General features: G+C 43.6%; 1 protein-coding gene across 5 annotated transcripts in view; it reads left to right on the top strand.

Annotated features, from left to right (window-relative positions):
* The window catches only part of AFF3 (ALF transcription elongation factor 3), a 514,246-nt gene that overhangs the window by 164,276 nt on the left and 333,213 nt on the right, over window positions 1–16,757 (top strand). The window lies entirely within an intron of this gene.

The raw sequence follows: 16,757 nt of genomic DNA, 5'->3' as shown, positions 1-16,757 counted from the left end.
AACAGGGATACCATTTGTGAGAATTATATTTGAACACTTTGAATATTGTTCTGTTTACTGGGCTGTAGTTATTTTAGCTGATTTTACTTATTTTCTCTCCTGCAAGAATTTACTACATCCAGACAAACCCTTTCCTTCTTTTTTTATGATTGGATTTCCTATATCAATTGATTTAGGTCAAAGTTGTTTTGGTTATATCTGAGAAGTTTTTATTTTTTACATGGAAACATTGGAACATAAGAATTGCAGTTCTGAATCAGATCAGCGGTTCATCTATTTACTATCCTACCTCTGACAGTAACTAGTACCTAATTTCTAAAGAAGCTCTTAGAAACCCTGTAGTGCAGGGGTGGCCAACCTGAGCCTGAGGAGGAGTCAGAATTTACCAATGTACATTGCCAAAGAGCCACAGTAATACATCAGTAGCTGCCCAACAGCTTCCCCTCCCCCCATCCCCTCCACTCCCCGCACCTCTCACCCACCGGCAGCCCTGCCGTTCAGCATCTCCGTCTCCTCCCCACATCTCCCGATAAGCTGCTTTATGGCGTGCAGGAGGCTCTGGGGGAGAGGGGGAGGAGCAAGGGCTTGGCAGGTTCAGGGGAGGGGGTGGGAAGAGATGGAGTGGGGGCAGGGCCTGTGGCAGAGCCAGCGGTTGAGCAATGAGCACTCCCTGCACATTGGAAAGTTGGCACCTGTAGCTCCAACCCCAGAGTCAGTGCTTAGACAAGGAGCTGCATATTAACTTCTGAAGAGCAGCATGTGGATCCAGAGCCACAGGTTGGCCACCTCTGCTGTAGTGGATGTCTCCTCTTGTAACTTTCATCATTTGTGTCTGAGCCCCTTCTATTTCTTTTGCATATGGGGTGCCCAGAACTGAACATACTAATACAATGGGCCCTGTAAGGACATAACATTGATTGAAATCTACATTGTTCAGCTGGCAATTGCCAGGCCACATTTAGCCTGCTGGGCAACAGTGAGTTATGAAGGGTTGTATGGTGTTGTAGAGCTGGTTGGGATTTTTCTGACAAACAAGGTTTCATTGGGAAATGCCAGTTTGTTGAAACTGAAATGTTTTGTGGAAGTTTATCAGGTTTGATAAACCACAGTCAGGGTTCGAACAGAAATTGTTTTCCTGCCAGTTTATCTGGTGCGCTGCTAGTGGTCCGAGCTCCATGGCTCTAGGGAGGTCTACCTCAAATTATTGCAGGGCCAGATACCCCAGGACATCCAGGATCTGCAGTTTCGAGGAAACCCTACCATCCAAATGGAAATGAAAAAGTTTTCAGAAAGTTGGAATTTCCTGTGGTATGGATATTGAGTTTCAGACAGCATTGTGGCATTGGGAGAACTAGCTGAAGCCCTTAACTGTGCATTTTCCAGACACACTGACATTTGGGATTTTTAAAAAGGTCCTGAATTTTTGTAAGAAAAGTGCTATATTGTTTTGAGGTGTTAGTTTGGCACTAGTGAAGCACATTTCCAACCATAACTAAGATTTTGCTTATTTGCTTATTCTTTGTGTATGCACCTGTGCTGGAACCCCTCTGCCTGTCACACCCCAAACTTCTGATTGGATGGACAAGCAGCACTCTCATTGGATAGCTGGCGTATATAAAGGCCAGAACAGGAAGAGAAAGCTGTCTGACAACAGATCAGTATCTGGTGTTTGCTCCCTAGACCATGTTGCCTTGCCTACCCTTGACTTGTTTGACCTCACCTCCCCTGCTCACTGACCCAGCCCCTCATATTGAGTCTTCCGGACTAAATTGCCCTGGACTGCCTCTGATATCAATTGACCTGCTTGCTATCTGACCACCTATGCATGCTTAACTACCGCTCTGACCTGCCCCCTAGCCTGACTTGGTCATCAGGCATTACAAGGAACAGGTTAACTGAGAATCTAGCCCATTGTTATTTAGTGCCATTACATTATCATTTGGAATAGGAATAAAATGCTCCCTAGTTTACCAAAACTCATGATGGAATGTCTCAAGAACAAACAAAACCACTAAATGGAAACTAATTTAGTTAAATAAGTTTAGAGCCTGAAACCACATTTTCTGTTCTTGCTTGTGCCATCCTAATTTAAATTCCTGGTGTTGGCTGCTGTACACGTTTTGATTAAGATGGAGTATCTGGTATAATCAGTTTCACTTTGGAACGCATATTCAGAATACACTAACAAAATGGTGAGATGCTTTAACAATTAGCTATTCTAAAATCATGGAGACTGTGCTGGGCTATGGTAACATGTCACTGTCTGTAAAACTACCAAATTCAGTGGCACAAACTTTAATGAAAGGAAAGGCAATTACATTTTAAGGTCAAACAGTTCAGTGAAAACAAACTTTGAAGGTAAACATAGAAGTTACTGCAGGTGAAGTTCTTTTTAATATGCAGCACATACAACCTAGAATCATTTCGTACTCACAAACCTAAAGCTCAGTTTAGTACAGTGTTTCTCAAACCGGGGTCGCCACTTGTGTAGGGAAAGCCCCTGGCAGGCCAGGGCTGTTTGTTTACCTGCTCCATCCACAGGTCCGGCCAATCGCGGCTCCCACTGGCTGCAGTTTGCCGCTGTAGGCCAATGAGGGCTGTTGGAAGTGGCGGCCAGTAAGTCCCTCGGCCTTTGCCACTTCCAACAGCTCCCATTGGCCCGGAGCAGTGAACTGCGGCGGTGGGAGCTGGGATTGGCCAGAGCTGCGGATGGGGCAGGTAAACATACCGGCCCGGTGCACCAGGGGCTTTCCCTACACAAGTGGCGACCCCAGTTTGAGAAACATTGCTCTAGCCACACCCCCTAAATGACTTCTATGTCAGGGACTAGTACCAGGGCCCGTGCAGAATCCGTACTTACATTACTGTTACACCAACCAGTCAGGGGTGTAATCTTGTGGGTGGGACTGTTTCTGCCCACTTTAAGGCTCCTCTATAATGCCAGAAAGGTGTAAAGAGGCCTTAGTATAATAGAGAATAAGGTTTAATGAGTACAAAAGATAAGAAGCATGTCAAAATCCCCAAATTTCTGGTGGGTTCAGATTTGAATACCCATATTTGAAATTACCTTTACATACTTGGTTTGAGGTCAGATGTATGAATATGCCTATTTTCTGGATTTAATTTTGGGAAGTACTTGATACTGGAAATCTCACAGAAAAAAACAATTCTTGTGTGATTTCCACTAGCCAATGTAATGGAAATCTTGCAAGACCATCCAATCTCACTAGATTTCTATGGCTTTGTAGAGAGATATTTTGATGCTGTCAAGCCGAAACCTTACCATTGTTATCACCTCCTAACATGCAGTGTGAACCGTAGAATAAACCTGGTACAGATATGAATAATGCCACCTCGGATCTACAACTTGGCGGTATTATCCTAAATAGTATTCCCTTAAACAAGTGAATGGATATTGAATTAATTTAATTAAATTGATGATATCATGCCTCCCGATTTTGTGTGGGTAGCAAATAATTTATCTCTGTTTACCATATGTAAATCAGTAAAGTAGCACAGCATACCCTTTGCTTTTTGTGAACTTTCTATTCAATTTTAAAGTGTAGTAAGCAAATGGAAAGTGTCAAGCTTTCACGGTTATCTTTTTTTACAGGATATATGACAATCCAACAAAGAATAATAAAATAAAAGATAGGTACATGATAGAATAAAAGTTCATTGTAGCACATACAGTATTTATGTATATTTGTTTTTATTTGAAATAGTTATAAGATAGGTAAAATGGATTCTCTTTGATCAAAAGGAATATGTCACAGTAGTAACAATATCTTAAATTTATAAACAGTCTTTCATCATCAGGATATCAAAGTGGACAGAGGAAGAGGAAACAATGGCATACTTTCGTATGTTTCTGTACAACATTGTTTATTTACATGGAAAGTTTCCTGGTGCCATGGACTGTGTGTCATCTATGTTCAATGTAAGGACATTCTCAGCAATCAACAAATAATAAGAATATTGTTTCAAAATTGATCCCTCCTATTGAATTAGATAAACTGAACTGAAGTCAAGGGAAAATCTTACGTTTCCTCGAACAAATTGTATCCTATTCATCTGTCTTTATCTTCTTGATATTGATACAGCACAGTAAGGGTTCCTGCTCCTTTATTGGTTAGACTGTGTGATGCATAACAGAGTTTTTGTCTTGCTTTCACCAGAGCTATTTATACACTGTGACTCATTTAAGGACTTTGTCTGGAAGTGTTCTTCTACTGTCTATAAAATGTTGTCAGATCATTCCTCTCTTCCCCCCCCTACCAAAATTAAAGTTTAAATAAAATAACACAAAGCAGTATTGTACCTTTTAATGTTAATCAAACATGGTAGTCTGAACATCTTATTTAAATTCAATATGTGGCCGTGAGGAAAGGAAGATTCATCATATGCTAAAAAAGGGGGGGGAGGCAGAAAGGTAGGGTCAGAAGGCTTTGAGATGTCTGTCAGTCACAATGATCTTTCTCTCTCTAGAGGAAAACGTTAAATGCTTGTAGAGGTCCACAATCCTGCCACCAGGGCATTCCTCAACAATCTTGTTGTCTTCACAGTGTTGAGGAAGAGGGAATAAGCAAAGCACCAGCAGACGGTTCTGAAGATCTCTGTTGAAAGCAGAGCCTGGTGATGTATTCTGCCTCATGTACATGCTATTCCAATTAAACATTCCAGTGGAATCCTGTAGCATCTTCTGAAGCACACAAAGGATTTCTGACTGATGTGCAGCTAGGGTGACCAGATAGCAAGTGTGAAAAATTAGGACAGGGAGTTGTGTGTGTGTGGGGGGGTAATAGGCACATAGGCACCTATGTAAGACAAAGACCCAAATATCGGGACTGTCCCTATAAAATCGGGACATCTGGTCACCCTATGTGCAGCCCAAATAGCTCCTCATTAATAGTAACACCAGAATCAAATGGGCCTGGATCCTCTCATAGAAAGAATGCTCAGGAGCTTGGTAGTTTGTGAACAAGTGTTAGTTTTGAAAAAGTTCAGTTTCTCTCTCGATTGTGATCCTTGAGAGCTATCTATATGCTGCAGCAGTTGAGCAGGAACAGTACTCTCAAGGCTACTGCTTCTTTTTTCCCTCTCATCTCTATATATTTTTCAGTATTGTTAGCCTGCTTCTCTATGTTGCCAACCTGTGCCCTGTAAGTGTCTCATGTTCTGTTTAACTTGTGTTAATGCAGACTTCCTGTCAACAGTCTCTTCATGTAAATACTCCATTTCCTCCCTAAGGGGGCCATCTTGCTTTAAGCTACTTAGCACTTGGCCTGCCAGAGATGGCAGCTCTGAGGAGTCTTGTTCCCAGAGGAACAAGGTTAACAAAACCCAGCACTTGTCTTGTCTTCTTTTTCCCCTGGTTGCCTTAATGGATGCAGAATTCTTTTCTTGACAGTTGGGATATAGATCCCTTATATACAACAGCAGCCTCTATCACTGAATGCTGTAAAACTCAGTTTGCATGGCGTCAAATTCTAGAGACTTATTACAGATGACGGACCTCAGTTTGCATGTCTGGAGTTTTCACAGTTTGCAGCATCAGCAAAATCTGACCATTTGTCCCATCTGTATCACAGCCGACTAGTCTAATGGCAAAGCAAAAGCAGTTGTCACGATTGCCAACAAACTATTAAAAGAGGCAAACTGGGATAGTAAAGACACATGCAGAACATTACTGGGCTGGAGAAATATCAACAGAAACTTTGGGCAGCAGTTGTGCAGTCTGTTGAAGTTACTTGGTTTCTTGTTATAGGAAGAGAAATATTACCAGAGAACTCTATATCCATATATATAAACAAATAGTTAATAGATAAAGTAAATGATGATGAAGAATATGTATACATAATGAGTAAGAACCTTTTTAAAAATAGGTTTCAAGTTGTTATAAAGTTGTCAACCCGTGATAAACAACTTTGATATACACTTCGAATGTCTTTCTACCCCACTGGAGGAAAATATATTTACATTTAAATAATATTTTCCACCCAGTGGTTTGAATCCCTGCTGAAGATCTGAAATGTGGCAGAGATGCCATGCCTTTGTTCAGATATTAAATATTAAAGTGTAGCTAAGTTAGAGCAACTAGCTTTAGCACCTGGACAAATATGAGCAACAAGACAGTTCCATTTCGTAAGAAAGAAAATTTAATATTAATGATAAGCACCGTAGACATTAGCATTTTTGTATAAATCTGGGAAACAATTTTTCAACATGCATCCTCTCCCAGACATAACAGTCTCCTGTCCACCATCTTCAAATCACAATTCACAGAGCTGGCTTTAGGTTTTCTGATGGTCAGTTAAGTGATTCTTTTCAGACACCCAGAACTTTATTCACTTTATGAAAGGTGCAAATCTTTGGGTCACCAGCAGCTACTTCCACCAAAAGAAATGAGGGCCAGTTGCATGTGCTGGGATCCATCTGTGGTTGTGCACATTAAAACAAAAAGAAGGTTTTCAAACGGCTGACTATCTAAAAACAACCAGGATCTGACCTATGTGGCGTTCCCAGCCTCTGGAGGATTTTGTGTGCAACTTGGTGAATTTTAGCACATACATAGCACTTTACTAATATTAATTAATTGTCACAGGCCCAGTAAGTGAACTTCTCACTCCCACTCATACAAATAGTCCTGCTGAATTAAAGCAACTACTCTTGAAAGCAAGCATCAAAAATTTCCAGCTATAGTTGGTCAATAAGACAGTGAATTCAAGGAACCCACATAAGAAATGCCCTGTAGCAGCTCTCTCTTGTTTAAAATTTGGGAGACTCCAGCTAAAGTTCTTTCGTTGATAGCAAATGCAACAGTGCAGCTGTGGGAGAGCCAGGGGTCTCAAGTCGGTAGAAATCTAACCAATTAATGCTTCATAGGCCAAAAACAAGGCCTTAAATTGCATCTGGAAGCCGGCAGGCAGAACACTTGTTACCAGCATGACATTCCTGTCAATAAACAACAGGAGGTGAGCATGGGCCTTAGTCCTCGAGATGTAATGGTTGGATCATGAAGTATTTTAAATTTCCATTTTCCACACTCTGCACCAACCTCCAAACCCAACCCAAATAGCAAGTCAAGAGTTTGGTCAACTGTGTGAGTTATACCTACAACTACCTGAGATAATCCCATGGACAGTTGTACTGACTATAAAATCTTGATGAGGAATTTCATCCATTTTCGCAGGGACTTTGCAGTGCAATGGGGAAGTCTGAACCCCAAAATTAGTCTCATTTTCATTCCAAAACTCACTGTTTTTATACACTGTATTTAATCCAGATCTGGAGTGGGAGGCTGGCACTTTAGGCTGGATGGCAAACAGTCTGGCACCATCATCTTTTGACTCTTGTCAGTTGCAAAATTTTATTCTTAGATATGGACCTCCAACATAGCTTGTGTTTGCCACATAAAATATTTATAACTAACAGCCAGGTCTTTGAAAATGACAAACTCAATGGAGAGTTCGATGCTTCCACTGGCCTGCTTCTTGGTGATGTGCTCACACATTTCCCTTTTAATCATAATTAACGGTTTCATTTTGAAACATTGCAAACTGACATCTTAGTAAAGTAAATGACACTCAAGAATATATATAGATGATATGTAGGAATAACATAATGAGTAAGAACATTTTTCTAAAATAGCCTTTGAACTTGTTGGCAGTAGCCCTGCCTGGAGAGTCCATTAGAAACATGTAAAAAGCAACAATGAGTCCTGTTACTTTTTACAGATCCGGACTAAGACGGCTACCCCTCTGATACATTAGAAACATGTAACTTCTGTTCCATTTCATCTATTATTTTTCACTCTGACCGTACTCTTCAGATGTCTGTATGGATATGAGCTTTTGGAGAGGAATAGTTGGACAATGCAGTTGTTTTTTTCTCTTCTGACAAGAAGATGTTGATGACTAATAATAATCTAGTGCCAGTCTCATGCCAAAATGCTACATTTTTTTCTTTGAGAGAACTATTTAGAGTGCTTTATGATCATAAAGAAGTGGATCGTTTCACTAATACTTGTAAGTATTGGTCATCCCCATAAGTGCTTAATCTCTTACCACATACTTTGCAGGTACCTGTGTAAAGCAGACTGTCTCCACTCTCGTCCAAAGGTTAGCTTGTGAAAGGTACCAGATTGACCAATCCTAGTGATGATGGTACTGTATTTAACCACGGGAGAGGTACAGCACAAGCAGTAGTGTAGTGCAACCCTCCACACATCTATCTATCAATATGCCTCAAACTCGTTTTGGAAGGGTAATCACTGGAGTACATGGATAGTTAAGACTCCCTGCTCATTTGATCTTCTGTTTTTCTGCAGAGACTACCAACAGTTTTACCAAATGTGAAATTGATTTTATGATGCGGATACCAAAGAATAAGAACTGGTTTGTGGCCACTAACTTAATTTCACACATTTTAAACCATCATATCAGATCATATAATGGCTCTGTCACTGTCAACTACAGACCCAATACTTAAGTGATTGCAGCACTAGGGAGTTTCCATGCCATTGTGCCATGCTACAAGGGGCTGTTAGGCAGCTATGCACATTACTGGTGCTTAACAAATACTAAGTATTAATAAATAGGTAAAGGGCACAACAAATGTTAATGACTAGGCGTGCAGTGGCATTGCATCTTTTTCCAGAGCGTCTTCATATATTAGAAAACCATAAAGGAATAAAGAAAGAAGCTTGTTGGGGGCGGGGCGCAGGGGAGGATTAGGTTTATTAAGAAGAAATGTTTGTGTTTCTAAGTTATACAAGGCTTTCATTTTTAATACAGACATTATTAAAATTATTCTGAACAATCTACATCAAGATATATCTGATTGGCATTTATAGGCTTTGAAATAATGGGAAAAAAAAGCATACATCTTCCCAGAGGCTGCAGCATTAGGAGGATAGAGCTGGCCTGGCACATGGCATCCTTTCTAAGTTGAAAGTAAAAGAAAAAATATTGCCAAAATGTATATAAAAGACATTTGATGTGGTAAATGCAAATTAGAATAAATTTTTAAAAATAGGAGGGAAGTGCTGGGTTGAACAAGCTGTAAATTATTTATTCCCTTTGGACAACTAAACTACGAGGAAAAAGAAAAGCTTTTATAAGAATTGATTGTGTACTAGCACATTATGACTGGGGCAATACCATACCAAACTAGTTTTTCAGAGCTTTTATTTCTGTAATATTTTTATGTAATAGCCTAAGCAATAAATAAAAAACAGAAATTTCTTTGTGCTCTTTGTGTGGTGGGATAATGTAGAACACTTGTCAAGTAGAAAACTATGCTGTTCATCATTTATCTTATTATTGGATAATATAGTATCTGATGTGGGGATGTAAGTTCATGAGAAGTCTAGGTAGCGAATAACAAGACAGGTTGTTAATCCCCTTTAAGAAATATAACAAGATAAGAAATATTAGGAGGAGAGTGTTACATTATGGATGCTAAATGATGGGAAATGTGGAGTTCCAAGAAACAACTGCTGACTTCCCTTCTATCTGTGGCTTCCATGAAAGTGCATTTTATGGCCCTTTGCGTATTATTTGTCATAATAAGTATGTTTTTGATGTTTTCCCCACACATTTTCTTTCCCTGTAACAACCAGCTCAGGGGCCAGATTGTGAATGGTCCTTTCAGCATGCATGAGGTGGAAAGCATAGGAAGAATCTCTCCTCCGTGCCCATTCTGTGCAAAGACTGTTATGATTACAGTGTCCAAGATATACCAAGGACAATATACATATTATAAAACAAGGGGAGCCGGCTGCACTATCTTGCATGGTTGTATTGTGATCTTGACCACTCAGAAGGGGTTGTGATATATACTGCCCCTAAATCAGGCCAGTTTGGGCATTAGATGCTGAACTAATGATGATCTGAAACAAAATCTACAAAATAAACAACCATGAATTTGGGATGAAGATTTTGCAGCAGATTCCTCTTTCACTTATGGGCTAAATCAACATTGTTAAGGATGATCTGAATCCAAATTCAAATGTTGAATCTCAGACCTATCTCCAGTACATAGCTGCCAAATGTTAGTGACACCAAATATTGTGGCTGAACAAGGGAGAGATCCCAGAGCAATTAGGAAAAATAGCAGAATAAGACACATTCATGACTTTTAAAATTTCATGATGAGAGTATTTCTTACAAAATACTATATCTTAAGAAATAACAAATATTGAACTAGAATATCGTGAAAGTAGCCTGAATTTTTTTATTTTGTATGGTTCTATAACATTGTATTGTCAGTCAATTCATGGTGTTAGGCTGGGTAGTTTCATATTCATTGTGTGATCTAATATTTCTGGAAACTCTAGTTTGAATAAAACATGCTACTGAAATGCTTATTTCTTGCTAGATATTGCTATACTAAATTTAGATCTCAACATGTTAAAAATACAACCTGTTTTAAACCTTTGTTTGCTTGGAAAAAGAAAAACTCTCAACTCCTGGTTCAGGAAAGTTATTTATTGTTTCTTAATGGTATCGTACAGTACAGTTATACATTAAAAGAAATGTTGAAACAACTAATATAGTGTTTTGGTATAGGCATGCCAAGGGTGCAACTTTCTGCTCATAATTTGTACTAATGCAAATTATGAAGTGACATTTATGAACTCTATTTGGCATCAGACATAAAACTTTAGCTAAATGTAGAAGTATTGATCTGCACTTTTATGGGCAAATACTTTTCCACAGGTCAGAGTGGTTTTTGCCCTAAGCCCTTAATAATGCCAGATTGTTAAGTTAATAAATGGAGGGTTTAAATTTTATAGACTAATCACTTGCAGTACTCAAAATTTACTCTTCTATAATAATATAAACACATTGCTATGTCTTGCACTAAAGAAAACTTTACATTTCTAGTAAAATTCACTTTACAAGGTGTCATAGCTTTCTGAAGTTAATATAGGCTTATTTTCATCTTGGACATCAGAGAGGATCTTTTATTATTTACTTAATAATGATTTATTTATTACTTATTTGTTAAGCAAAGACAGTGTGCTTTGCATTGTTCCTGCTATGGGGATAACAATAATAATCCTTTATGCAAGAGAAAAGAATGTCGTGAATGAAAATGGGGGCTTTTTCCTAGGGATTTTTTGTGTCATTTATTTGTATCAGATATATTTATATATTCATATTTGTTCAGTTATTGCATTTTGTTATGGTTTATTATGTTTTGATTATGTGTGCATTTATATGTTTTTTCATACTAAGTCTTAATGGTATGCCCAGAGAATCATTGTATGCTTTGATTTCTTCTGGTTTGTGCACTCCACACTGAGTCTGTTGATATCAAATATATTTCAATTAACTAATGTTAAAGAGAAAATAAAATCCAGGCTTTCAGAATGTTACTTTAACGTGAAAAAATACACTATTGTAAATTCACTTACTTTAATGGAATAAAGGCACAATTAGTGCATGAAATATCTGATATTAGGGCCATTTAGCCATAAATGACATACCAAGGAGTGCAAAATTTTTCATGTAAACAAATGAGAAATTAATTAACCATGATACAATATTGAAACTGGAAGAAATAAAAATTACTGCAAAGACATAGGATTGTGTCATGAAGTCCAAAATTTAATTATTCAGATATTCCAAAATCAAGCTTATTTAGGGAGATGTAGACAGGGGAAAATTTATGAAGAGCACTGAAAGTGAGGATGAGTTTGATTGTGCCCAGAAGTGAATAAGAAGTCATTGCAGTCTTTGGAGCACTAATGTAGCATGTTTTATTCTCCTAGCACTTCCAAATAACAGGCCACCATATTTCTCAGCAGTTACAGGTTGAGTTGGGGGCCTAAATAGAGTACATGATATAATCCATAACAGTTTCGGGCCAAGCTCAGATGGCAAAAGGCACTTCTAGACACCAGAGCCACCTTGGATGCCAGGAACAGCCAGGCTTATACAAGTACCCCAAAACTGAAAAGCAAACTGAAAAAGAGCAGGTGAACCTCTTTGAAAATGGGGGTGGATTCCAACCCATCTAACTCTAAATACTTGATCCAAAGCCCATTAAAGTCTATGGAAGTCTTTCCATTGAGTTCAATGGGTTTTGGATCAGATCCCAACTGTTCCCAAAAGCTGACCCACCTTGCAAATGTTTTATCTGGATTGAGTTTCAAGAAACCGTCTCCTCCAGGTCTGCATCTCTGCCAGTCACTGTGAAAGCAAAGATGTCATCCTGTCTGGTTGAATTGAAAAAGTTCTACATTATCTGAAGAACATTTATATTTGTATTAGAAAGCCATGGTTGCAACTGATAATCTAAATTTTTCTTCTTCGGGTGATTGCTCATATCCATTCCAGTTAGGTGTGCCGTCCGCCAGAAACTTTTTACCCTAGCAACTCCAGTGGGCCAGCAGGTCGCCCCCTAGAGTGGCGCCGCCATGGCGCTTGATATATACCCTTGCCGGCCCGCCCGCTCCTCAGTTCCTTCTTACCGCCGTGTCAGTTGCTGGAACTGTGGAGTGCGGCTTGCTGTCCTCCACGTCCCTAGCTCTCCTTCATTACTGTCAATAGTTGTAGTTGTAAATAGTTTAAAAATACAGTTTAGAGTTGTATAGTAATTAGTAGTTATTGTATATAGTTTATAGAACTTATTCACGGGTTGGGCCGTTGCCCTTCCCGGCGCCCGGCACCGGGCCCATGCCTGGTTCGCCGGGCTTCAAGCAGTGCTCAGCCTGCAAGAGGCCAATGCCAACTAGCGATCCCCACGACGCGTGCCTGAAGTGCCTCGGGGAATCGCATATCACCGAGAAGTGTCGCATCTGCAAGGCCTTTAAGCCTCGATCAAAGAAAGAGAGAGATCAAAGACTGCGGACTCTCTTGATGGAAGCGGCACTGAATCTGGTACCGTCAGCGCATCCGGCCACCTCTACACCGGCACCGGACCGCGCCGGCACCAGAAAGACACCCCGGCACCGCCCATCCCCGGCACCGGGATCCGATCAAAGACCCTCAACGTCTGCGACATCATCTCGGCAGGCTCGAGTGGAGCGCCCGGCACCTACCTCTGCTGCGGCACCGCCTGCAGGGTTGCCGTCGATGCCGGGCCCGGAAGGTCTGTCGAGTCCGGCCCCTCCTAGCTCCCCCTTAAGATCTGCGGTCGAGCCATTAGTCCCGTCCACGCCGGAGACCTTTGCTTCGGCGCGGGACTTGATAGCTCTGAATGATCCATCCCAGCCTCAACCCCCGGTACCCCCGGTGCGGGTCATCTCCAGAGGCAAGCCAACGTTGAGAGCGCCGTCTCCGGAATCCAGGCATCGATCGCCTTCGAGGCCCCGACGACATGGACGCTCGCGCTCTCGGCGCCGCTCGCAGTCCCGGCCCCGCTCTCCTAGGTGGTACCGGTTGCACTCGCGGCGCAGGTCAACGTCGGTACGGTCCCGGTCTGGCTCTTCTCCATACTGGCACCGGGACTCTAGGAGCCGTTCGCGTCGGCAATCAACTCCCCGGTCGACCTCCCGGCACCAAGCCGGTGGCAGGTCCCTGTCCCGGTCGACCTCCCGGCACCGTGTCGGTGGCAGGTCCCGGTCCCCAGCCCCATCCTGGCACCGCATCGGACGTAGATCGCGGTCCCGATCCCGGCACCGAGCTGGAGGCAGGTCCCGGTCCGGATCCCGGCACCGAGTACCAGACCGATCCCGGTCCCGGTCCCGGCACCGGTATGGCTCCCGGTACCGATCCTCGGCACCGAGAGGATCGTCGGCGTCGGGACTGAGAGATGCTTATCAGCCGAGTTCGGCACCTCCATGGCCTTCGAGGCAGCCATTGGTGTCCTCTCAGGCGGACAGCGATTATACGCGGCCCTGTTTCAGGACCCTCCGCCTCTGCCTCAAGACCAAGGGCCCCTCCAATCTTGGCTCATCGCGCAGTACCGGCCGGCCAGACATTCGTTAGACACAGTTGTCACCATCCCCCAGGGAGTACTGGACTCCCTCCGGTGGTGGCTAGACCAGTCCGTCGTGTGTGCAGGGCTCCCGTTCCATCTGCCCCAACCCTCAGCATCCCTGACGATGGACGCCTCAGATCTGGGCTGGGAGGCGCACAGCGGAACCCTGAGGACTCAGGGCCTGTGGTCCCCCCAGGAACTGGACCTCCACATCAACATACGGGAGTTGAGAGCGGTCCGTCTTGCTTGTCAAGCGTTCGTCCATCACCTTCAAGGTCGCTGTGTCGCGGTGTTCACTGACAACACGACGACCATGTACTATATCAACAAGCAGGGCGGCACCAGATCCTCTCCCCTATGTCAGGAGGCGACGCGGCTCTGGGAATTTTGTATAGCCCATGCCATTCACCTCACGGCCTCCTACCTACCTGGAGTACGAAACACACTGGCGGATCGCCTGAGCAGATCCTTCCGCTCACACGAGTGGTCCCTTTGCCCAGACGTCGCCCTCTCACTCTTCCAGAGGTGGGGTCGTCCCCGGATGGACCTCTTCGCATCCAGGAGGAACAGGAAATGCCAGGCATTCTGCTCCTTTCAGGGTCAGGAGCCCGGGTCATTAGCGGACGCCTTCCTTATCCCATGGGCGACCCATCTGTTTTATGTGTTCCCTCCGTTCCCGCTGGTCCACAAGGTCCTCCTCAAGGTGCGCAGGGACAGAGCTCGCATGATTCTGATAGCCCCAGCGTGGCCCATGCAACATTGGTACCCCATGTTGCTGGACCTCTCAATAACCAACCCAGTTCCCCTGCCCCTTCACCTGGATCTGATCACCCAGGACCACGGCAGACTCTGTCACCCGGACCTTCGGTATCTGCATCTCACGGCGTGGCTCCTGCGTGGCTGACCAGCTCCGAGTTACGCTGCTCTACCCCGGTTCGGGAGGTTCTCCTGGGCAGTAGGAAGCCTTCCACTAGAGCTACATATTCAGCCAAGTGGAAGCGTTTTTCCTGCTGGTGCTCGGAGAAGGGTTTTCTCCCTATGGAGGTTTCCATCGCTAATATTCTGGACTACATCTGGTCCCTCAAGGTCCAGGGTCTGGCGATATCGTCCCTTCGGGTTCACCTAGCGGCCATCTCCACCTTTCATCAGGGAGGAGATGGCCGTTCTGTCTTCTCCCACCCTATGGTGGTGAGATTCCTGAAGGGGCTGGAACATCTCTACCCACAGGTCTGTCCCCCTGCCCCTTCATGGGATCTCAACCTCGTTCTGGCTCGGCTCTTGGGCCCTCCATTTGAGCCATTAGCGACTTGCTCCCTGCTCTACCTCTCCTGGAAGACTGCCTTTCTAGTGGCCATCACCTCAGCTAGATGGGTGTCGGAACTCCGGGCCCTCACGGTAGACCCCCGTATATGGTCTTCCATAAGGACAAAGTGCAGCTGAGACCGCACCCTGCCTTTCTCCCTAAGGTGGTCTCAGCCTTTCACATTAACCAGGAGATCTTCCTTCCCGTCTTTTTCCCAAAGCCCCATTCGTCCCGCAGGGAGCAACAACTCCACTCGCTGGATGTCCATCGGGCACTAGCGTTTTATGTGGAGAGGACCAAACCATTCCGCAAGTCCCCCCAGCTCTTCGTGGCGATAGCGGACCGTGTCAAGGGCCTTCCTATTTCCTCGCAGAGGATAGCCTCGTGGGTAATGTCCTGTATCAGGACCTGTTATGACTTGGCTCACATCCCTACGGGTCGTGTGACTGCGCACTCTACCAGGGCGCAGGCGTCATTGCTGGCTTTCCTTGCCCGAGTGCCGATCCAAGAGATCTGTAGGGTGGCGACCTGGTCATCGGTCCACACTTTGGCTTTCCATTACGCCCTGGTCCAGCAGTCCAGAGATGACGCGGCCTTCGGCTCAGCAGTGCTCCATGCTGCGACTTCTCACTCCGACCCCACCGCCTAGGTAAGGCTTGGGATTCACCTAACTGGAATGGATATGAGCAATCACTCGAAGAAGAAAAGACGGTTACTCACCTTTGTAACTGTTGCTCTTTGAGATGTGTTGCTCATATCCATTCCACACCCGCCCTCCTTCCCCACTGTCGGAGTAGCCGGCAAGAAGGAACTGAGGAGCGGGCGGGCCGGCAGGGGTATATATCAAGCGCCATGGCGGCGCCACTCTAGGGGGCGACCTGCTGGCCCACTGGAGTTGCTAGGGTAAAAAGTTTCCGGCGGACGTGCACGCGCGGCGCGCACACCTAACTGGAATGGATATGAGCAACACGTCTCGAAGAACAATAGTTACAAAGGTGAGTAACCGTCTTTTCTTCTGTAATGGCTTTTGGAGATTTGGTCTGATATCAACAAGATGAAATTCAGTTAAGACAAGTGCAAAGTACTACACTTAGGAAGGAAAAATCATATATACAAATACAAAATGGGGAATAACTGACTAGGCAGTAGTATTGCAGAAAAGGCTCTGGGGGTTATAGTGGGTCACAAACTTAACATGAGTCAAAATAGGATGCAGTTGCAAATAAGACTAATACCATTCTGCAGTGTATGAATATATGTTGTACTGGGCACTCTAATGGGCACTGATGATGCCGCACCTTGAGTACTGTGTCCAGTTGTGGGCACCACACTTTAGGAAAGATGTGTACAAACTGGAGAGAGCCCAGAAGAAAGCAATAAAAAATGATAAAAGGTTTAGAAAACCTGACATATGAGGAAAGATTTTAAAAAATGGTGTGTTTTGTCTTGAGAAAAGAAAATGGGGGTGGAGGAGTGAGGAACAACACAAGAATAGTTTTCAAATATGTTAAAGGCTGTTACA

This window comes from Gopherus flavomarginatus, chromosome 1 (genome assembly GCF_025201925.1).
Source record: "Gopherus flavomarginatus isolate rGopFla2 chromosome 1, rGopFla2.mat.asm, whole genome shotgun sequence".
In the NCBI taxonomy this organism is placed as follows: domain Eukaryota; kingdom Metazoa; phylum Chordata; order Testudines; family Testudinidae; genus Gopherus; species Gopherus flavomarginatus.
Note: the sequence above shows the minus strand (reverse complement) of the source record. Positions and strands in the feature narration are given on the sequence as shown.